This window comes from Camponotus vicinus, unplaced genomic scaffold, assembly GCF_025532165.1.
Source record: "Camponotus vicinus isolate PSW18456_S1 unplaced genomic scaffold, iyCamVici1.0 SCAF_11, whole genome shotgun sequence".
Classification (NCBI taxonomy): Eukaryota; Metazoa; Arthropoda; class Insecta; order Hymenoptera; family Formicidae; genus Camponotus; species Camponotus vicinus.
This window is the reverse complement of record NW_028141947.1, coordinates 1,058,534-1,083,489: the sequence shown is the minus strand read 5'-3', so window position 1 is coordinate 1,083,489 and position 24,956 is coordinate 1,058,534. Positions and strand designations below refer to the sequence as shown.

The following is a 24,956-nucleotide window of genomic DNA, read 5'->3' as shown; positions in this document are numbered from 1 at the left end:
AAATTCCTTGGAGACTTCCGATCGAACGTTCGCTGAGCTCGAACGTCATATAATGTCGATTTCTTTGTTCGCACGATTTTCATCCGATAAGCGACAGTCACGCGCTGTCGACTGTCTTCGGAGATTGGCCAATCGTCGAGATTCCCACTGGAGTTGTAAAAACGTGACAACGAGTCACAACAATTTTATTCTTTCCATTTTCTTCCATATTTTTAAATGCATATTTTTTTAAATATTTACATTAAAAAATAACAATATATAATGATATTTCAAATAGAATCAGAGTGAGTAATTGAATATTTTAACTTTTTCGATGGAAATTTGACTCTACAATGTTAATTGCATATTGATGAACAAACGCGTGCCGATATTTATTTATTTATTTATTCGTATATTATGTATAATTATCAATTATTATAAATATATAATAATTTATTATATATAATTATCTTATAAAATAATTGTGTATTCAGATGATACATTATTTTATTTAATTTTATATACATTGAAATTATTAGTGTATTCAGGATTTGATATTTTATTACAATTATTTTGTTAACGTTAGAAATATTAGATAATGATATAATTTCTTATCTTCTTATGTCCTTCAACAAATAAAGATGATATACTTGCGATTTTTCCTAAAGTAATCAATGAAAAGAAATGGACAGAATCCTTTCCAACGATATAAAAAAATCATGTTTTTAAAAATTCGACTTAAATGTTCGGTGAAAGTACAATTCGCACAAATGTTCGTCGGAAAGATTCTCGGGGGAACGGCCTAAAATGTCGCTCGTGTAATGCGCAAGTTTTGATAATAGCCGGCGTTAAGCCGACGCTAGTAGAACGGCTCTACGTGGGATCAGACAGTGGTGCAGCCTACGTACCTTATGTAGGTCAGCCTTGACTGCGACACTACGTGCTCCGTAAACCGAACCAATGGAGGTATTGCCTTTCCTGTGCGCTCCAATTCGTTCGTATTGGTTGAGCTATCATTTTGACTTAATTAGACTTAAAAATCTTGGTCGATGTTTAAATCTTCTTTCAATATTTTTGATGAATGAGAGAGAGACTTTAAAATTAATTTTATAATTCTTTCATTATTATTTCGTTCAAAAAATACTTTTGCTGCTTTTATATGATTTTTTTTACATATATCATTTTAATTTACTTTTATAATAAAAGCCGGTAATTTATTTTCAATTTAATTCCGTTAAACAATAAGAGGGAGGCTATATATATTTTTTAATGCGTTTATAAAAAATTTTAGGACATGATTCTTTGTCGAAAATTAAGGGGGGTTTTTCACATAAACATATACTCCTACATCTCTTCCTGTGGAATTACACTCCTCCAAAAATGAGGGTAAAAATTAGGTTTTTATTTTTTTTCTCAAATTTGAAACAAGTTAAAGAAATGAAATTAGGTGGATATTTTCTACTAGTAAAAAGGTTATTTATTAATATTTCTTTCAGCCTCCCGTATTGTTATAAGGGGATGAAACTAGCAACCCCTATTCAATTTTTTACTAGAACTTTTTAATGTTTATATGAAAAACCCCTTAATTTTCGACAAAGATTCATCCTAAAATTTTTCGCACTTAAGAAACACCCTGTACATGTATGAAAACAATGATTTTATCGGATAATACGAGTCCGGAGAACAAAGTTGCTTGAAGCAGAGCGAATGGCGACGCGCGTTTTACAGGATGGAAAAGGAGCGGGAGATGATTTTTCCGCGAAGATTTCATTTTCTCGAATCGCCATCGAGCCATGCGCCAGCTGCAGAACGCAAACATACAGATGTCGTTGTCACAGCCGTTTTCTCTCATCGTCGTCGGCGATTCCTTCTGCAAATCGGCGACGATAACGCCGAACGGTGGCTTGGCTCGTTAAATTATATGCGACAGTCGAAATTCGCGAGATTTGCGACGGCTTATCATACTTATCGTTCGGCCGAGACGCTCCATTCACTTCGTTTTCTATGGCGACGTTCATTGCTTTACTTCTCACGTTCACCGGCGTCTCACGACTAAAAGTGTTTGTGCACGGGATACTTTGCGCGAGAGAGGGGTAACGGGACTTTCCGAAAAGTAAGGACACTTTTTTTTTTCCTTCGACAACGTACAAGAGCGATCGAAACTATATCGCATCAATATAATCCGCAGCGTTATATTCGTATTATCGTTTTTGATCAATCTTAATGAAGATATTCTTCAAGACTTGACATTTCATGAGCTGAGAAATCAATAAAAAAAAAAGTTAAACTAATGATATTAATTCAGACAATTAAATAATTGTAGTAATGTAATTATTTTTTTCTGATAATTATTATTAAAATTGTTACATAAGCCAGAAAATGATTAACTTGCGATTATTAATTTTACCAGAATTAATTTTTAATATCAAATTCAGTCTCATTATTCGAATGTCGCTTATTCGATTACATTATCTCGCGCACATTTCTTTCTGCATATTTCACTTTTGATTAAATCTTTTTGAGAAAAAACGTGCCATTTTACGCCTGAAAAAAAGATCTCGTGTAAAATTCAGTAGAGGATGATTTTTGCGTAATTTATCGTCGCTTTTACACATCATTCATAAATAATGTAATTAAATCTTTTTTTCGCATTTCTTTCTCATTCTATTGCTGAAATTTTTATAAAAGCTTTTGTTAGAAACAGTGCATTGTCGCGTAAAATAAATCCATGCGTGCTCGGACTGCAGCATACACGTTTAATGACATTATCAAAGCTATGTCAACCGCTGATCGCAAAGCTATTTCCGTAAATTATGTCGCGCGGTTATAGTATGTCAAGCTTCAGGAATCCCTCAGAATACCAATATCGCGGTTCTAATTACGATAATACAGTTAACAATGACCGATATTGCTGTTAAGCCATTGCAATGTTCATCACTTGAGTATTAAATAGATGCGGAAGAAAAGGAGAGAAGGAATAAATTGGAAAACTTGAAACACATCAGGCTACAGGGAATATTTAATTAATATCGAATATATTTAAAATTAGAAATATTAAATATATAAGAGATTAAAAAAATCGTTTAGAATATTTTGTTGCATTGAAATCTAAAATCATAAAGTTTATCCAGTTTGTTTCAAGTAAAACTTAATCTTATATTTTATATAATACATTATAAATTATATTCATGCCCAAAGTTCTCGAAATATATTTAAACAAAAAAGTTGCAAATATAATATAACGAATATTTTTGACGCACATCGTACATTTCGACGATCGCGGCAGATGCATTTGATACTCTTGCGGTTTTCAGCATAATCCGTGCGATTCGCTGGAGCTGCTTAATTACGCCGTTTGAATTTCCATTGCGCTCGAAACGAAGTCTCGGTTTCAATTGCGCGAATCAACGGCAACGTCGAAATGTGAATGATGATCACGAAGAGAGATGGCTGGAGCTATTCCAACATACGAGATACGGGCACGTCAAATACCTGTCGAACGATCGAGCGAGGTAAACAGGAATCTCGGGAATGCCTCCACTCTGCGTTGCTGCGTGCTTGGAGCTCTCGGGAGAAAATTTCAGGTCGGATTTGCGAACGGGAATATATATCGGGGGCTCTCGGCGATTCCACTAAACTAAATACCGTCCCGCGCAAAGTCGCGAGACTTCAAATCTTCCTTTGTACGCGCGAGTTGCGGATTCGTGAATTGCTTGCAAACGATCGCGAAATCAGTTCTATCATCGAGTTTCTCCGCTGGAGGAGGAAGCGAGCGCGATGGTCGGGATGGAATGCCCGCCTCGATTTTAAACGATCCATCGTTCGCGAATAAAAATACAATAGACCGATGTTGATGTGAAATTTTAACGCGGGGCATTATGCGTTTCCGAGGCGTGGCTCGCGCACGTGACAATTAATACGCGTTTTCCATTATCTCGCTACGTTAACGATATATATATTGCAAGCGCGATAGAAAATATTTGAGCAAAAGGCTGCGAAAGGGGAGGAAAGCTTCAACGGTTCCCGTAAATAAAATGCGAGCATTTTGTTGACATACCATAAAGTCGAAACTCGCGGACAGGATTCGAAATAATTTTAGATTAGGCGAGTACAAGTTTACGTGCGAGATTAAAAGTAAAACTGGATTAATTCCTCTCGCGCTATGTGTAAATTGCGAATTTCAAGATAAGAGGACACGCATATTTCCCTCGTCCGGTTTTATAATTAATTCTACCGTGATGTATGCGAAATGGCATTTTTACAAAACTTTATAATCTCATCGTGCAAGTGCGCAATTTTAATAGCGTCATGTGTGTGTATCTACATGTGTATCCCATAGTCTTTTTTATTAAGCATCTCATAATAGCCTTGCAAGCTTAAATGAAGCGATATCGATGAAAGAAATACGGTGGTATCGGAGAAAGAAAGTTTCGCCGCGAATGGCCGATAAAAGCAGCAATAAGAGATACAGAGGTTATAAAAAATAGACTATAAATTTTTGTATAAAATGATAAAAATATAGACTTGACGGTAAAAGTGGGCATCGAGGCTTCATTTTGGTAGGTGCAAATTTCTTTATTCTTTATAAATGGCAATTAACTTTGATACTTTTAACAATAATATTTTTTGAACAATTATGTGTTTGTGAAAACCTAATTTATTGCTCGATTGTCAGCATATTTAAAATTTCAAAATAATAACGATAATATTTAATTATTAATATGCATCTTGGAATTTAATTTTCAATCTCAATAAATTAATTTTCTTATTGACCAAGAATATATCTTTCTTATTATTGTCAGATCAGAATTTTGACATTTCCGTTTTCTCTTCCTCTCTTTCTCTGTCTTAAAATTAATGACGGGGTAATAATTACAAGAGTTTAAGTCGTCTGAATTTTGAGTAAAAACAAAAGAGGTGAGCCCCGGAGACTCGAAGAGTTAAACAAATTGCCTTTCGTAAGTGGGTTTACTTTAGGACAGCTGGTAGCGACTCACCCAATTGGCGCGTTTACATGTGTGAAATCCAGTTCGTAAAGAGCGTCTTAACCCGAAAACTGGATGAGTCGTCTCGGGACGAGGGAGAGGAGGGGATTGGGATCTTGCCTCGTTAAGACCATGCCGCAAACTTGGAGAAGTACTCTCGGTGTCCACAAGTCGCCGATCACACGGCCTGCCGGAAACTCGGAGAGTCACGGAGTTCCTTCGGGTCTAAGCGCGCCGAGAAAGGCACTGCAGGGTAACTGCGGCAGTTGCGGCACAGAAGCAGCGCTCGTTTAAAATTTATGAGCTAGGCGTGAGTAATAATCTTAAATATCAGATACCCCGTGCGAACGAACTAAGGTTATTAAATATTTGTCTCTTGACATTTTATCGCCAATCGCTTTGTACAGTAGTCTCTCGCATTTTAAAGGGGAATTTCTCGTGTAAGTCAAACCTATAAATTTATCTTTTTTTTTAATAACGAGAAAAAGCTAAGATATCGCATAAATAAATGTGTATGTGGATAAAATGGAAAAGAAAAGGGGAGGAGCAATAATCGGAGAGATATGATTAACGTATTGAAATTATTTTGTATGACAAAAATATTAAGAGAGATAAACAACTGAATTGATCAGGTTATTATTGTATACTATCTTGCTAAAATCAATATTTGGTTCATATCCTTGTTTTTAAAATTCATATCGGAATTGATTATGTTTTAAAATACTGCACGTGCTCCACTTTCAAAGTAAACGGTTTGTATACGGTACTTACATATTGTCAATATATCCAGCAGTTAAAAATATTTTACGGAAAAATAACTGCGATCCCTGAATACACGTATAAAACTTGAAATAAAAAATATTTGTTCCGCCGACGCGAAGGCGGATATTTTTAGGTTTGAGAAGGTGAAAACTGTATACATAGCGCCTGTCTGTTACAATGGAAAAATCTAGACACGAAAAAACAACTTCTAAAAATATGCTAAATTAATGAACATACTAAAAAAAGTTTCGAATTTACTTTCTTTTGAAAAGTAATTTTATGCATTTATACTCCTGTCACCTCGAATTAAATAATTGAGTTACTTATAAAGTTTGCTTGCAGTTATCTTTCAAAATAATACTTTGGAAAGTACAAACATTTCTACAATAATATAGCGCATTACATTTCTTTAATTTTACTACATAAACTTTATATATATTAAATACAAACATTTATTAATGTCAATTATATTTTATTAAATTTTACGTTTGTTATAAAGATTTATAAAAACTTTTACATAAATTATTTTATGTAAATTATTTTATGTAAAAAACTTTTACATAAACTATTTTATGAAGATATTCTTAAAGTATTTTATTTTTTCATTTTGCGATTAATTTGATAATACTTCATTTCATGATATGATATTTGGATCAATGATATTATCGGGACTTTTACCGCAATAATCAGCTCATACAGGAATAACCGCAGATAATGTATATAATCACCTCTTGTTCTCTTTTCTTCAACATTTTCGTTAATAACGGATTTTTACTATTTTTAATTCAATTAGGTGAATCATTTTTAATTTAATCAGATGTTTTATTTCTGTCGAATCTCTCTCACATATTTAAGAACTAGAGAATTTTAAGAACTAAATTAAAACAAGAGAATTCGAGTCATACTTTCATCTCCAAAAATTGTTTTTTAATCACTAGCGAATTTCCATTTTCTTTTTTTTGAAATTTTTTCTCTTCCATTTTTCCTATAAAGCGTAGCAGATTCATGGCGTTTGCTCTAAGCCGTGGTTACAATCTTTACAGCGGGACCGCCCTTGCAAAGTCACGAGACATTTACGATCTCAGCGTGAAGGGTGCGTCCCGCCAACAATGTGTTACTCGTATATATCGCTCCTCGGGCAGACATTACGCGCGTTGCGTAATAAGATGATATCCAAGAAACGAGAAGGTAAGGTAAAGAGCGGGTTCGTGTAGGAGGTGGCTCAATTTTCAGAGGGGATTGTCACTAGTTTTCCGAAGAACGGAGAAGAGTACGCTGTTCCTTATTCCACCCCCGGCTTTCGCATTGCGTTTTATCGCTCTTCATATCTACAAACGTCATTCTTTTTCATTTTCTTTCTCTTATTCCTCTTCCTACGTCGTATTATTTAGATTTTTAGATTTTTCTTTGTCTCTTTGTATTTCTTCTTCAGTGAATACTAGCTTACCCTTGTGTTCAACTTTCTCTCTCATCTCTTCGTCTTTCTTCAATAGATTCATATTCCATATTATCTTTCGCTTTTCTATTTTATGCCATTCTTCGCCATTTTCTCGATCTTTTTCTAAATTCCTGTTTTCTTCTACATTATTTACGTTTGAGCTCGTCTTTTTTCGTCCTCGTCGCTTCGAGTAGATGTTTGTTCGCCTCCTCCCTCTTATCCTCGTTTCTTTCATTAGACTCATATCCTGTGTTATTTTTGCCTTTCTTACCTTCCGCCTGAGACGCGCTTGGCTCAATTCAACGACGAGACAGTGGGTCGCGTTCTGTTGCCGCTATCGTCGGGAGAAGATTTTACAATGAGAGCCTTTACCTTAGTAAACGTTTACGGTTGCCCCATCGCGCATCGAGGAATTGCTGCCCTCTTTCACTTCGTGCCAAGTGTTCCGGCGACGCGAGGGGGACGATCGGTGCTGTTTCAAAGGCGTTTCGCATCGCGATTGTCGCCAGACGGAAAGGTAACGCCTTCGCAGAATATTTTCGCTCTTATGAAATGAGAATTGTGCGAGAAAAGATCATGGGGAGGAGAAAAATCTGTCTTATCTCCAAGCGACCCTACCTCTCATTTCGTTCGATAAACGTCTCTCCCTGAACCTTAGTCTTTTTTCCTCCCTTTTTTCTCGAGATATATCCTTGCTCAAGATCTTGTTCTCCTCTTCGCTTTCATTTCCTATCCTCCGCTTCTCCATTCCCCTCTATCGCGATCTCGGCGTTCGTTTTTCGTTCCTTTCGCAGTTTCCACTTGTTGGTGGACATTTCCTTCTTTTCACCTCCTTATCTACACCCCTTTTAGCTCCGTTCGCTCCTCGTTTTCTTTTTGCCGCTATCTCCGTCGACTCCGGCGCAGCTCTCGGGCATGGTATTCTTTTCTCTTGCAATCTGCTCACCACTTTTCAAAGTAGGAAGGTAATGTGTACCGGCTATCCCACTTAAGAATGGGTATACAGCGAACGCGCCTTCCCCTTGGTAAACGCTCGCAGTTTCCCTTACCACCAGAGGAGAGTTTTCGCTACATCTGCTTTCTTGGAAATTGCGATAATCGGCGCAAAACTTGAAGAGATGATTTTACGCGCGGTTCAATACTTTTATTTGTACATTATGTACGCAGACATTTATTCACCTTGTAGTTTTGATAGTTTATTTCTATTGTTTTCTTAATATATTTACTTGTGTCGACAAATATATTCTTGTCGGATATACCTCAGATGTCTTATACAGGCTGTTTCTTAATAAGTACGAAAAATTTTGGGAGATGATTCTTTGTCGAAAATTAAGGGGGGTTTTTCATATAAACATTAACATATAAATTTCATATTTTCATATAAACATTAAAAAGTTATAATAAAAAATTGAATAGAGGTTTTACTAGTAGAAAATATCCACCTAATTTCATTTCTTTAACTTGTTCCAAATTTAAGAAAAAAATAAAAACCTAATTTTTAGGAGGATCTTTTTTTGGAGAAGTTTATGTAAAAAACCCCTCTTAATTTTCGACAAAGAATCATCTCCTAAATTTTTCGCACTTATTAAGAAACACCCCGTGTATCGGAATTTTCAATATTCTCGTCGAGGAGAAAATGTAAATTTTATTTTATTTTAATGAAAGGGAAAATAAATATTTATTTTCTTTTCGAAAATATCGTAATTTGTAGGTTTCTTCCTTGTCTTTTTTTTGCCACGTCTCGTCTTTCGGCTTTTATATTTTTTTACTCGCACTTTTATTGACAGTTCTTTTCTCACGCGCGGTGTCCCTTTCCGGTGCAATCTTGCTCGACGTCAAAAGAAGGAGAAGGAGTAAGTAGCAGCCTGCTTTAAAAGATGGTGCACAATGTACTTTTACCTTGGTAAACGTTTACGGTTGGCCAGTAGTCTTTTATACGAGGCTACACGGCACTTGTATTGAGTCACTTAGAGTGACAGAAGAAGGATTCCTTGGGGACATTTTGTCACGTTCCTTTCAAAAAAATAAGAAATACAACACTCCGTGTTAAATACTAGTCATTGAGGAAATTATGAAATTGTGACGTTACCATAATATTTAGATTATAATCATAAAATTTGCACATCAACAAGGGATCTTAATAATCTCTCATAAATTTATTATTATTGTAAAGGATTTTTCTTTGCCGCGATAAATTAATTCAATTTATTTTATATACATGTTTATTTAGTTGTATATTATATCTTTAATATTTCACCATTAGCAAATTACATTTCGCACATGGACAGATTCTCGCCAAAGACGGATTTGTCTCGATATGAGATTCACAAAGAGATACTCCACAAATATATTCAATTACAAAAGAGGTCTCCGTCAGTATCTAATGCAAATAGCTCTTTTATTTACGAGAGGGAATTTCATAAGTTTCGTGCATCCGGCGTTCGGGCAGTAATAATAATACGCACACAAGAGGAAAGCAGTATACAGCACAATGCGTATATATTCCCGCGGTCATGTCATTCTATGCAGCAAACCTTATATATCGTAACGAGAGAGAATGTGTGCGTATGTGTGTGTATATATGCAAGTATGTGTTTATTCCGCAATCTCCGTTGCTACCGGTTAGTGGAGAGAAAGGTGCTGCTTTCCAGCAGCTCTCAGACAACGCGAGAGAAAGAGAGAGAGAGAGAGAGAGAGAGAGAGAGGGAAAGAGGGAGAAATCTCGGGTCCCTTCGTGCTCTCTTACAACGGACCTCTCGCCACTCCTCTTCCCTACCCCTCAAGAAACAATATAATGTGATTTACTAGACCATTACTGCCACTGTACTTTCCGAGTAGCGGCGCCTAGGTGCGGTGCACCGACCTTCCATAGACAAGCCGCGCTTACCGTAGTCACGTATAACTGAGACTACTATTCTCTATCTCATCTACCTTCTCCTCCGATGGGACGCTTCCGTTCCCCATCGCCACCTTGCTTCCTCGCCTCGTAATCGCTTTTATACTTTTCGCTTCTCCCTCGTCACATCGGATGCTGAAATAGAAACGAATCTGTATAGACGTACCGAAGAGAATGATGAAGTATTATCACGCAGTGGCCCTTTGTTCAAACGTCAAATTATGAAGTTGACATTATATACACAGTAAAAAATTGTGAATCCATATGTTAAAATTTTCTTGTGTTACCATGTTTTGATTAATATTTCAAAATTAACATATATGTTATTATTTTTATAACGTTTTCATGTGTTACATTTATGTCAACTTTATAACTTGACACTTTGTACATGTCTCTTAGAAATGGAATATTATTTTGAGTATTTTTAACGTAATCATTTTAAACAATCAACATGTCTCAAAGTCAGTTTAATATTCGAAGAAAAGTTTAAGTGAATCTTCAAATAATCTTAAACTTTGACATACAAAAATAATCAAATTTACTAAAATCAAATGTTTCTGTTACAAATAATTTAAGTTAAAATAATTACAATTACATGTTAATGTCCTCAACATTTCTTACGAGTTATTGCAACTATTTTTTCATGTAATTTTTAATTAATTTGTATGTTATTTTTACATTACACTTAAAGTCACGATAACAAAAATAAATGTAAAGTATTGTGTCAATTATTTAACATTTTTAGTTTGTCAATAAGTAACACACGACGAATGAGTTATTTTAACTTAAAATTTAGAGTGGACATGTGAAAAATGTTATATTAATATTTTATTTTTTACTGTGTAGAGTCAACGAAATCAACATCGAACTTGTTTCATCACGTCACACTTTCATTATCATTATTAAAAAAATTTTTTTTTAATTTATTGATGTAAGTTGATGCGAGCAACTCGTGCAGCGTGTTTGAAAATTCTATCGTGCGGGAAACTACTCGGATTGATCGGTGTTCTTCGCTAACTGATCTGTGATCTGACGTTTCGAACGTATATATATCGGATATCGATGCATAGAATCGTAACTGCACAGCGCTCTTAATGCTCCGCTTTCCACATGGATATATCGTCGGGCGTTTGGCCGTAAAACTCGAATCGGCGTAGTTAATTCTTTATCGCAACCGACATGCTCTCTCGCGCGACTGATTGTGAGCTTCTCCCGAGAGATTCTGATCCGGCTGTTTTTTTCGAATATAGTGCACAGCAAGTTATCTTGCCCGATGTAGAGTTTTTACTCCGTCTTTCGATCAGAAATATTTCCTTTATAATATCTCGAAATATTTCCTTTATAATATCTCGAGAAATTAATTTAATCAATTTAGAAATCATTAAAGATTGGCAATTTTCTCAATCAATATTAATTTTCGCAAAATTATTTACTATCGTTTCTGAAGATTGCTTATCAAGATTGATTCTCTTTATTAATTTCACATTTGCATAAATGTTGAAATTGCAAATGCAACCGGGAAATGACAAATAGTCTATGAAATATGATGTCTAATAATCACGACGTTATGTTTATCGTAAAATTGGAAACTGCGTAGCCAATATCTTCCCCTAAAAAAATACTCCGATTCTTTATCCTTAAATTAATCCGGTTCCTTTGGCTATTTTCATTAATCAAGCTACGAAACGAAATCGCGCGTTTCATATCGCCGGTTTGATTGATTCAATATTTAAGTTAATCACACCATCGCACCCTTTGAGCTCGGCGAAAGAGTTTGGAACGATATATATATACATCGAAGTTTGATCCTCTTTTCAAATAAAGAATTATATTTTCTCATTTCGCGCTTCGTATATGCATGAAAATTAAACAGTTCTGCGAATCAACGAATCAACTCGCCTGCGTTTTATTCGACCGTATTCGAGTTGGTACGAGAAATAAATAAAGACTTTAGGTAGTATTATTAAATAACGGATTGAAGTGTGTATCCGCCATTTATAATGCCTTTAATCGAGAGAAATTGTCGGCGTCGTCTGTCAATAATTATTACGGAATCGCTTTTGGAGCTCGCGTGATTTACGTTACGTCAACTCGAGTTGACAGCGTCCCGTGTAAATTCCGCACGACACGTCCGTACGTTTTCCTCCCCCCCTCCCCCCTTCCTCCCCCCGTCCTTTCTTACCTTCTCGCTAACGATCGCGTCTAATACGTAACACGTAATGTGTTTACGCGGATGATACATGGTGGCGAACCTCGCGCGTCATCTCGTTGGAGCCGTTGATCGATAGGGCCATTATCAATCAAACCGGTTTTACGGGATACGCGTAAGATCGACGGCGGCGCCGGGCAAGGTTCAAGGCTACATTCGAGCACCGGCACCGCGATCTCTCGCCCCGGCGAAATCTCCACCGTGGGGCAATACGTTTCCCAACGTTTCTTGTCGTCGTCGTTTCCCACCCTCGCGACCCTCCGTCGCCGGCCGTTTGTCGGGTCCCCGCGCCGCCATTCGTCCTCCCCCGCGGGAGCGGCAATTCAGCTTAGCCGGGGCTGAAATAGCGGTTTCCGCCGCGCAAAAATAGCCGCCAGGAGTGCACCTACCGAGCCCGCCCCCGCCGTATCAAAATGTTGAGAGAGAGGGAGAATTAGATGGATGGAAAGAGAGAGAGAGAAAACTTTTGACACACGGAGAGGGAGACCGATGAAACGAGGGTCGACTGTGTCTCGCGGCTGCTTTGCATATCCCTGACGATGGATTCGCTAAATCTGCGGAGCGATCGATCTTTTCTTCGCTATACCTTTTTTTTCTTTTCCCCACCGTCCCGGCGGCAGCTTCTCGTGGGAAATCGCGGCGAATCGACGATCCCGACGTTCGATATCACCCGCACGTATCCGTACAAAGCGGATTATGTTTATTTTTAGGCGGTCGGTTGCGGCACGCATAAAGCCTCTCTCCGGCGAGTTGTTTCGATCTCGGAGAATGTGCTCTGAATGTAAACGAGGGCTTCTTTTTTTTCGACGTAACGGCGTTTCATTTTACGAGTACGTATTCTCTATGACGTTGATATCTCTCGACTTGTTTTTTAGTCGAAATGTGTTTTGGAATGCAGCTGAAATTTCATTTCTGCGGTTTCGTACCGAGAGCCAGATAATATTAAAGCCGATGATAAGAATAGAGCGAAGAAACGAGAGATAAATAACGGCTTCATTCGGTGTAACATGAAGAATGGCGCTTTATAAAACGGGGATGTTCGTCGTCTGCTCCAGAGTTCTCTCTCCGGTAGATATCATCGGGTACGAGAGGGCACTAAATATGTCATTCAAAGTATCTAAAATCTTGGTCGCAGTTGTATTTGGCTGTCTATTAAAATTATGTTAAGAAAGTTTGCGACGCGCGAGAAACTTGCTCAAGTTAATAATTTCCACGACGGGACGTAAATTAATTCAGTCTGCCGTGAAAACTTTAGGGTCTTTAAGTATTTGTAAGATCGATCTCCCTCTGTTTCCCTCGTAATAACATACATCAACTTGTTGTGTCGAGATACACGCTTTTTTTCTGTACGCTATTTTTCTATTTCCCTCTCTCGGGAAATCACGCTGACTCGATTCGTTTCCGGTTCTGTAAATGTTTCTCTGTAAAACAGATTTGATGATTTCACATACGGCATTTTTATAAAACCTTTTCATCGAGATATCCTAATTAAAACAAGAGGTTCCATGCAAGTGAGAAAAAATTAAATAAACATTTTTCAATTTGGAATTCTATGGAAATTAAACATAGATAATCATATAACATTAATATTTACATTATCTTGTAATTATTAATAAAATCTCTATTAATCACACATACTCGATATATTTTACAAAAGACTTTATATATGTTTCTGTTACCTATAACATACAGAGATTTAATAGAATTATGCATTAAATAGGAGTAGAATTATATGTTAAATATCTTTTATATATTAATATTAAATAATCTTTTATATTAAATATCTTTTATATATTAATAGCAATTTATTGTGATAATGCGATATTTATTTAAAAATAGGACTATTTGTTATCTATTTTTTAAGCGTGTCAATATTTACCGAAAATTTGCATCTTTAATTGTGATCCTAATAATTAATAAATTAAATGGAATTATTCGGTGAAAGATATATAAAACACGACGCATTTTATCAATATGTAAAATTACATACACACACATATACACGGTGTTTCTTAATAAATGCGAAATTTTTAGGAAATGATTCTTTGTCGAAAATTAAGGGGGGTTTTTCATATAAACATTAAAAAGTTTTAATAAAAAATTGAATAGGGATTGCTAGTTTCATCCTTTTATAACAATACGGAAGACTGAAAGAAATATTAATAAATAACCTTTTTACTAGTAGAAAATATCCACCTAGTTTCATTTCTTTAACTTGTTCCAAATTTGAGGAAAAAATAAAAACCTAATTTTTATCCCCATTTTTGGAGGCGTATATGTTTATATGAAAAACCCCCCTTAATTTTCGACAAAGAATCATCTCCTAAAATTTTTCGCACTTATTAAGAAACACCCTGTATATATAATTAATGCACGTTTAATTTATGCTGAATTTTAAAATTAAAAGTAATTAACACATCTGTTTGACAAACGCGATTCGGGCCATAATTATTCATGGAACATCCGTCTTGGCCGGTCGGTAGTTGCCCTTTAATATCGCTCACGTCGACCATTTTCGATTCTGTGGAAAGAAAGCATCGATAAGATCGAGAAGTGGGATTTATCGTCGGTTTCGTGCCACTCTGAGCGGCGATCTCCCTAATCTCGCTTCTAATCTCTCGAACGCCGACGGGTTTCCCGAAGAGGAGCGTCGCGAAACGGAAGGGAGGAGATATATATTGTGCATTCTCGTCGCCGCTAAGAATTCGTTTTTCGAATTTATCGCGCGTTGATTTAATTAAATCTCCGGCGCGCGGCACATTTCGTTGGCGGTGGCTCTCGTCCCTTTTTCTTAATTAACCACCGCGTCTGGACCACGACTCGACTCGACGTCGGATAAAATGGATACGCTACTGTTTGACCAGTTGTACGGTTACCTTGATTTTATAGGGAGGAATATCAGAAAATCATCGATAAAGAATGATTATCTCTACAAGAATATTAAAATTGAAAATAATGATTCTTTTATAAATATTAATTAATTGCAAAAAGTTTGTTTTATATGATGTAAATTACTTTAATTACAGCGCAATATCTTATAGATTTAGATATGTCAAGTATCCTGATGACTTTTGTACTTTCCCGATTTAGCAGCGACCCCAAAAGATCGCCAAATTACTGGCTATTGTGAATCTGATGGGGAAAACGATCGATAATGTCGGCGAAACCGCGTAACGTAATCATTGACTAGATATACAATACATTTTGATGATGACAAACGTGCGTATGTATATGTATATGCATATGCGTACGTGATCGCATTCATGTGTCAGCGAATTCCAAGATAATAATCGAAACAGCGCATCTGCCATATTCAATAGCCTCTTTTTCCTATCTTTCTCTCTCTCTCTCTCTGCATTATGGATATAATCATATCAGCGGTTATAATCGAATAATCCGCATGATTATATGCGAGAATAACCAGATTTCTAAAAACGAGCAATTAATTTTCTTCATGCGATCTAAAAGAAATTATTTTAATTTATTTTATTATCTCTCGGCAGTTTTAATTATTAAAGATATTATTTTTGAAACGGAATAATATAATTCTTAATTCCCCAAAGCGATTTTTCGTAAATATCGACTTTTTTCGTTAATTCATTGCTTAATGTAATTAATTCATGTCATTCTGCGTATACGTATTTAGCTGAGGAATAAACTAAAATCTGAATCAGCCTTTTTATAAAACACAATGAAGTGTAATATTTGATAATTATCTCTATTTTTGTGAGTAAGATAATATTAAATTCTGCAACGTACCATATTAAGTCTTTTTCGTGAATGACATATTTGGCAAGAATAATATATCATTTAATATTTACGTGAGTAACGTTTATAGCGTATATACATAAATGGAATTGTATCCTACAAAAACGCAAGATTAAATGTAAAGTAGTATTTTACAATGGTAGGATTGAATAATGCAATTAAATCAATATATGTATTAATACCTTTGAAAGCAGTTGACTGTAAGACGACTTCCAAAGCGAGAAACTACGAGCAAAGAGCAGAAAAATTTCGTCCAACTCCTTTAAAAGTCAAATTGGTTGGGATAAATTGAACCATCGCTCGTACCCATCTTCTTTTCTTAGGAATTTTGCGGGAATAGAAAGAGAGGGAGCTCACAGGAGAGAGTCGAAGATCCGCAGAGGCACGCGGTTAATGCTATTATCGGAATTAATGTTTCAGCGTATCTCTGTGGGAAGCTATTCGAACAATCTTATCACGACGGACTTATTACTTTCCTCTCGATGGAGAAAGACAGCAGAAAACCGAGAGATGGAGAAAGAGAGAGACTGTTTTAAGTAGTTCGTCCATTTTAGCCGTCTCACCTACCAGCCCCTTCTAGTTGACCCAGAATGCTTGCGCGTGTTTCGCATCAGGGTGAACCCGGGGGGTAGTTAAATTTGTAATTTAAATCAATGTTAATCTTAGAACTACGCTGTAACACACACATACACACGTACACGTACACAGACCGAGCCAAGATTCATTGCAGACGTTCGGCAAAAAGACGCTTATCAGTGGAATTGGCCGAGAAGAGACCTCGCGCAACTTTTGAAATGAGAAGCCTTTAGCCATATTGTCTTTCTTGTAATAGATTAAAGAAGTAATCCTCTCTCACACGCGATCAATATTATTTTATCCTAAATGCAATTATTTACAATATATTACGTAATGTTGCTGATGATTTAAAAGCAACATTAAATATAGAATTATTACATTAAAATTAAAATGTAGAATTATTAAATTGAATTAAAATATAAAACAAAACAAATTTTTCATTATTAAAATTTTATCATTACAGTGTAACTTAAAAATATTAATGCAAGGATAATAATTTATTAATAAGTTTGATTAAAGTATTCAATCTTAATAAGATAGAGTATTCAATTTTTATTAATTATTAAATAATAGGATACACATAATTTATAATTCTCAAAAATATTGTAGAAATGTTAATTGATTCTTGTAAAGAGTCTTATGCTCTGCAGCAGATTATTTTGAATGATATTCATAAAAAAATACATAAAGAAATATAGATATAATAGAATATGTATATTTTATTTGTAAAAAGTTAAATTTTTTCTATTTTTCTCGATCTGCGAGAAACATTTGCGATCTGAATTTTCTGTTCACGAGTGATATTTTCGCTGAGATTCGCATTCGCTATTCTTTTAACGACGCTATTCGTCGCCCACTGTGATCGCCGCGAAATGTCTTCTTTATCTGCGACGCTTGACGTTTACAGCGTGCTTCGTAACCATACTATGGTCGCATATATTGGATGACTGCGTGTGTTGCCTCCTCGTTAGAGAGAAACTATCGCTTCACACTTTGAGATTTACGGAAGCTCTCGCCATGCATGACTTAAACCTTTTCGCGCGTATAAAATTGATGTGCATGCTTCATGTATTCTTGTTACCAAGATATACCATTCATTTGTCGTATATTTATTGTTTTATTGATTATTCCCACACATTATATATATAAAATGAAAAGACTTTGATCGAGAAAGGGATGATTTTCAATAATTAGGTTCTTGGAATTATAATCCCGAATATTTTGGGCGAATTTTCAAATTAGTTATTCTCTTATTATCAATATAATGATAGAAAATATAAAAAAAAAGATTTTTTTTCGTAAGAAAATTTAATAAAATGCAATAAGTATAATATTAAATATTATATAAATATTATATTAATATTAATTATATTAAATATTATATTAATATAATTTACAGATTTTTTTCCTAAATGAATTAAGATAGAAATATAATGTAATGTTTTTTGTATTTTGTAATTTATATATATTGAGAATTTTGTATAAAGATTTATTGTTGTTTTCTTCTTAATATAAAACAAAAATATAGTGGGATTGACTATCATTTTTCGTCAATTGTCTGCAAGACAAATATCAGCTCGCTACCGTCGAGTTCAATTATATCGGTCGGAGGAAAGAGAACGCGAAAGCTGTAGCTTTCATAAATCTTTGGCGATTTCGTATTCTTTTTTTCTTTCTCTTTTTCACGAGAAACGTAGACGAAGCAGAGTTATATACGATTGAGAGTGTATCTAACAGCTAAATGTTAATGTATTTCTGGTTCAATCAATTATTGGATTCCTACGAGTGCGATGAATGGCTGCGGAATGAAAAGCTCGCTTCGTCCTTATTTGTGTTTTTTTCACGTAGTTTCCTTCATATTGAAGTTTAGAAATGCATCATTGATAACGAAAAATTCGAAATTTCGTCTGAAATATTTGATTGAGTTTATCATTAAGTGCGCGATATAATAATATAATAATGATGCGCATAAAAAGAGATGTAGATGATGACTCGAAAAGAGATTTTAAAGAGAAAAAATCTCACTGATTCTCTTTTTCTTTTTTATTTCAATTTATCTTATTAATTCTTCTGACCGCCAACCGATGTTTATTTTCATACTCGATTAATATACTTTCCGTAAACACAAACTTTACATCTTAATTACCTTTTAAATCCATCTACCTATAACGCGTTCGTTAATGAACATAATAGGAAAATACGCTGCCATTACCTTTAGTGAAAAAGGTAATATGAATTGTTAATAGAAATTTTTCATTAAACGCTTTTCGTTGTACATAGAATTCTTTCTGTATCGCTGATATTCTCTCCTCTGCAATATCGCGAAATTATTACACTCTTTGGTAAATCAACCCTAGAGGCACAATTCGAGGGCACAAAGTATCGGGTAGCTTTATTTTATCGACAACTTTCGCGTAGTATATATATATATATATATATATATATATATATATATATATATATAATAACGATGATAAAAATATTGCAAGAGCTGCCCGGTAACTAAATTCGATTTAATACTTTTCACAATTTGATTTTGATGCCGCCGTTGTTCTTTCCCATCGATTGAATTAGGAAGCGAACAATCGTTGCGTGCGAATCATTCCTCTGCATACGCTGTACTTAATTCAATTGCCGATATATATGTACGTAGCAATATGTACGGCAAGCGCATGTCTGTTCCCACAGGAGGTTTTCCATACGAGCATGCATGCGTGTTATGCGTAAGCATGGGAACGTATAGTCGCGCGGACAAGTCTACATACGCGTTCGTCATTATAATCGTGTATTGCAAAATGCAGCCGTCGGGGAAATGCAAATTGAAAATTGAATATTATCCGTGTCTCCGCCGGTCCCGAAGCCTTATTGCTTAGTCCCTTTCATGTTAATTCTCACTTAGGCGAATTTCAGGGAGACTCTCATCAATTCGCTATTCAAAATACCGAGTATAATCTGACCTACCGGTTTATCAAGGAAAATAATTTTTATCATTATCTCTCTTACGATAAAATGAAAATTGAAATAATGGGCAAATTATTCAAGGCAAATAATTAAATCAAATTACTTTTTATAACGGAAGAATTAAAAAATTGTTTCGATATTTTTAACTAACTGTCTTCGGTCATCGGTATCGATGACGCACGTCAACAGTCGGATCTATGTATATTGGAAATTTTGTATTCATAGCACGGCAGTGTTTCATCGTGAATTCTTTCATTGGTAGCGCGCCGAGGAAACAGACGAAATGATTTTCTTCGGGAAAATACGACCCCCTTTGTCCCATCAACTTCTTCAAAAGATCCCCCCAGTCCGCCGAGACTCTTTTTGGTCGATGCAAAAAGGAAACTCGGCGAGTTATGATTTATCGTAACGGTGAAGCTGGAGCGAAAGATAAAAAGAGAGACAAAGAAAGAGGGAGACAGAGAGAGAGAGAGAGAGGGAGAGAGAAGAGGAGGGGAAGAGAGAAAAGCGTGGATATGTATTACATACGCGCGGGAATATCTACATGTATGACGTGCTGCAGCAGGTCACACATAGTTGGTGCAGGGAATGCACCAGGTGAGCCATGGTTCACATGGGAAATGAATGTTCTGTCGCGAACGGAACATGCTGTGAACATACGGGAAGCTTCATCCACCAAAAGCTGCGCGCGACTGTAGAATAGATTATAGGGTTACGCTAGAGAATTCTGTTGTGAATTTTTTAAATCGAAATTTTTTCCTTCGACGCACTCGACTTGGACCGCATGCCACTATTCTTCATTACCGTAAAATTATTATTATTCTCCAATTTTAGGTCTAGGTTGAGAATCCATTGAATGCGAATTTGGCAGAGATTGTGTATCATAACAGAAAATACATAAAAATAAAGAAGAAGTATAGATTTAAATGAAAAGATATGATAAGTTGTTGTAGAAGAATTGAAAAAATTAAATCACATTAAAAAAAAATGTAGATAAATATTAATAAAAGAGTAGGTATTTTTCATATTTTTTAGAATAAATGGAAAAGAAAACAGACCGAAAACAATATCGGGGAAAACGGCAAAGTTGGAAAGTGGATACTTTTTAAAATATATCGGAGGTCAGATTGAACCGTGCGGTGGTAGTTAAGGGTTAATCACCGCATCGCGGTGGTTCTTTCGAGTGTTCGCAAGCTGCTCACGAGCCCAGTTATAAGAGGAGAGCCTCACTCCACTCCCACGGTCTGCGAGCGCGGACTGGATATAACGCTGTAAAAAATGTACCCCCTAGATACTCGTAGAAAAGCCGGCTTTCTCACCCGACTTCCAGACAACTTTTTATTCCTCCTTCTCTATCAGAGGCGCGCTAACGATTGCAGGTTGCGTCGGAGCCGGAAGGGAATTGGGGGGGGGGGTGAGAGGGGGGAGAGAGGGACTGGTAGCAAGGTGAGAGAGAACGTGGGGCGAAGGCGGGGGTTGTATCTCTCGATCCTCTTCCGCCAACTTTGTATTCTTTACCGAGGGTCTTTCTTCCTCGTCTTTTTATTTCGGTCTCGTTCCTTTTCTCTATCGCGTGCTCCAGTTGTTATCTATTCAGGAGATTATAGCACGATCGAGTCTACCCAGTAACCGATCTTGCGGTTCGTTCATCCGGCTTTGAGGTTGTGCTTTCTTTCGAAATGAATCGTAGGAAGGATCGACCTCTGTCTAGAAGGAAATACCGTTGCTGCGAGCAATTGAGTGTATAAAAGATCGTGATAAAATTAATAGCGACTTGATGCTTCTCCCTCTCGACAAGTTACTGTAAGAATTCTGTTGTACAAATAATTCTTCAGATTTATAAAATATTATATATAATGATATATTGATCTCAAGAAAGAAGATATTATATATTAACATTATTTATGAAAATATTAATATTATTAAAAATATTATATTAAAAAAAAAAGTCTCTCTCTCACATGTAATAATTTTCAACAGGAGAAGAATTAATGCACGCAATAGAAATTTATTATAAATTATTATAAACAAAAAATATGAAGCAAAATGATGAAATAACCACACGTGACGCGGATAAATCAACTCGCGTCGTCCATGATTCGCCTTTGCGATCTATCACGAAAGAACGTGATGCGGTGGAACGGGTAGTTTCTTCATCGAGAGACGAAATATAGCCACATAAATCGTTCTACGACATCGCTCGGACAATAAGAAATTCCGCCCCGCGCGCTAAACGTCGTCGTCCGACGACGATCGCGCTCCTTCGGATTACGGTATCGTTTCACGGCGACGTGGTAGACGTCCAACGAGGGCGAATGCGTCTACGTGTACGGAAAATATAATGGCAGACTGTGTGTATAATAGTTATTTATGTGTCGCGGAATGCGCTCGCATAGGACGAGATATCGGACGTCGATCCTGCGCACCGAGAGTGGATACTCCGATGTATCGATTCGCCTTCTCTCTCTTTCTCCCTCGACCGGCACAAATGGCGAGATTTATCGTTGACATATTTATAATGCTGCCGCGCACACTTTGTTAGTCGTAAGAGTTTGCCATGAAATATCCGCGTGCGATACTTATTTCATATTATCGCTAAACGCATCGACAGCAAATTGCGATTGTCCTCCGCAGATTTCCTCGATATTTATAAAAATGTCGAGCGAATACATTTTTTAAATATATGCCAGGATTTTCCATATTTTTACACGAAACCAATTATGTAAAATAAAATCGTAATGTAATGTTAATTTTGTTATCCGGTAAATTTATACATCGATTATTATTTTAGATTTGATATTTAATATACAAGGTGTTTCTTAATAAGTGCGAAAAATTTTAAGAGATGATTCTTTGTCGAAAATTAAGGGGAGTTTTTCATGTAAACATTAAAGTTTTAATAAATAAATTTAATAATAAATAAATTTTAATAAATTGAATAGAGGTTGCTAGTTTCGGGAGGCTGAAAAAAATATTAATAAATAATTGTTTTACTAGTAGAAATTTTTTCGATTGTACGACGCCAAAAAAAATAAGTTTAAGCTCAAAATTTATAAGAAAAGTACATGTTTTCTATCGAATCATTGATATGTCTAGATAATCATGGGATAAATCATAAAATTATTAGAAAATATTAGCCAAAGATTAAATCGCGAGAGATAAAGTCTGCAAGTTGACGGCATTTTGTAATGTTCCTTTACAAAGAATCGGCTTGTTAGCAAGGAAATGAGCAGGAAATCATCTGGAATATCGGTGAGAGCTACAAGAGGCTATGATATCCATAACATTACAAAAGGATATCCATAATACTCGATACACATGTATATATCACATAAAATTTTTGCCTTCGTGCCGCGATCGATATCGGAAATGTACTGGCACATGGACGATTCAATCACGCGCCTCCTCTTTTGGGCTCGGCTTTTGTGTCGACGCTTTTTTGCGGCTAGTTCAAAAAGGGTATCGAACCTGCATCAGTGCGCAGGCAACAACTGTTGAACAGTTGTTGCCGCTAAAGCTAGCGCCGTGAGAAAGAATACCGGAAAATCGCGATGGCAAATGTCGACAACAATAGTAGAAAACGACGCACGTGTATCCGTTTTTTCATATTCTTCCGCGTTTTGATATTAAATTTTGGCGTTTTAATGAAATATCTGTTTAAAATAATGCATTAAAATCAAACATAAATTATATTATTTATTTATACACTTTTTCTTTATTATTTATTTATAGATTATATTATATTTATTTTCATAATTATATTACGATATTAATTAAATATATGAAAGTAATTTAAATCGACCACACTGGCAATTTATTGGTTGAAAATGTATCACAACGTTTCGACCATGGGTTTTGGTCCTTATCAAGTGAAAGTATCTTAGGTAACTAATACATGGTGAGAAATAAAGAAATCACTGTGTCAAAATTCAGTCATGTCAACCTCTCGATCCAACACAAAGAGAAAGTCTTTCAGTGTGGTCGATTTAAATTACTTTCATTTATTTTATCTACTGGCGACGTTCAAGAATTTATCATTAATTAAATATTTATACGAAATATGGTACACAAATAACATATTATAGAAGTATATAAAGAATTTAAAAAATTTTTTATTTAATTAAATAGTATAACTGACAGATAAACTGACAGATGTGTGTTTAATTAATTTTTATACTTATATAATTGCGTTCGGCTCTTTTTTCCAGATAATTATTGATAATATTCGCGCGCGTTGGGAAAAGTTTTGAGCAGCGACAGGCATAATAAAACATTTATTCCTTATATTATCTGGTTATATTGACGCGAAAGCAAGTATATCAGATAAACGCCGCAGAAAACGGAGCACAAAGTGCGAAGTAGTAAAAAGGAAGAAAAATCAATAAGGAACGCTTACTTGTTCCCAACTTGGCGTTGTACGTCTGCACAGAACGAACTTTTCTATTCCCTCTTCGGACCCTCGTGTAGCCATCTCAGAGTACATCCCCGTCGACCCCTTGATTGCGGACATCTGAGTTCAAATTGATCTCAATGTTTACAGTCGCCGCAAACATGGAAGCCGTTCATGGGGCTCCCTTCTTCGCGTCCCTCGCTCGTCGATCTCTCCTGTCGCAATCTGTAATCAAGATCGAAACTTATAAAAATCGAACCTTTTATTCCTTCCACGAAGTACATGCATCAAATAATCGAGCGGAAAATTGTAGAAATATATCTAGGACAACTTTACGCAGATTATAATTATAATATGTTATATGATAATTATATGTTTACAATAAAATTGAGGAATATAAGTCAAAAAGATGTTATATTTTTTTAAAAAATTTGACATTTAAAATCTTTTTTTTATTCAAATTTAGGATGTTATTTATGATACTCATTTAATTTCGTTCAAAAGCTAAAAGCAGTTGTAAATTATATAATTTGACAGATATATGAGAGATATAAATGAGAAAATAGCACTTGATTTAGTTTGGATTCTCTAAATTTAAATTTAAAATTGTTTTGAAATTTCTCAGCTAGTTTCGACCAGTGAAAATTCCTCCCGGATTCGGGTCGATGACATTTAATATTAATACCACCATCGGATATCATGAAATTTCGATTCTGTATATCGTGGTTATCTCTTTTTTTTTCGTCATCGAATCAAAGGAAGATGGACCAAAGGAAAAAGTGGCGAAGCGGATGCGGGAAGGTGCGCAAAATACGCTGGCAAATGGGCCGCAGAATTGGCTTCTCTATGCATAGCATTTTAAAGCACGTTCTTAATGCCATAAGCAGCGGCACGTAGCTAACAGGTGTTGCGTTTTCTTTTGCGCACCGGAGCGAACTTTGATACTTAGCGTGGAAATTTATCGAGAGCAGCGCGCGGACGTCGACATAATT

The 24,956-nt window shown here is 35.7% G+C and overlaps 1 protein-coding gene and 1 long non-coding RNA gene across 5 annotated transcripts in view; one reads left to right on the top strand and one right to left on the bottom strand.

Annotated features, from left to right (window-relative positions):
* LOC145961201 (lachesin) overlaps positions 1-24,956 on the top strand; it is a 235,105-nt gene that overhangs the window by 45,451 nt on the left and 164,698 nt on the right. The gene's annotated exons all lie outside the window — the stretch shown is intronic.
* LOC145961203 (uncharacterized) overlaps positions 3,397-24,956 on the bottom strand; it is a 69,650-nt gene continuing 48,090 nt past the window's right edge. Inside the window, exons 2-4 of the long non-coding RNA XR_014435589.1 lie at positions 23,971-24,189; positions 10,096-10,195; positions 3,397-3,435 (exon numbers count right to left, since the gene is read on the bottom strand). This is a non-coding gene — a long non-coding RNA (uncharacterized LOC145961203). The remainder of the gene's footprint in view (positions 3,436-10,095; positions 10,196-23,970; positions 24,190-24,956) is intronic.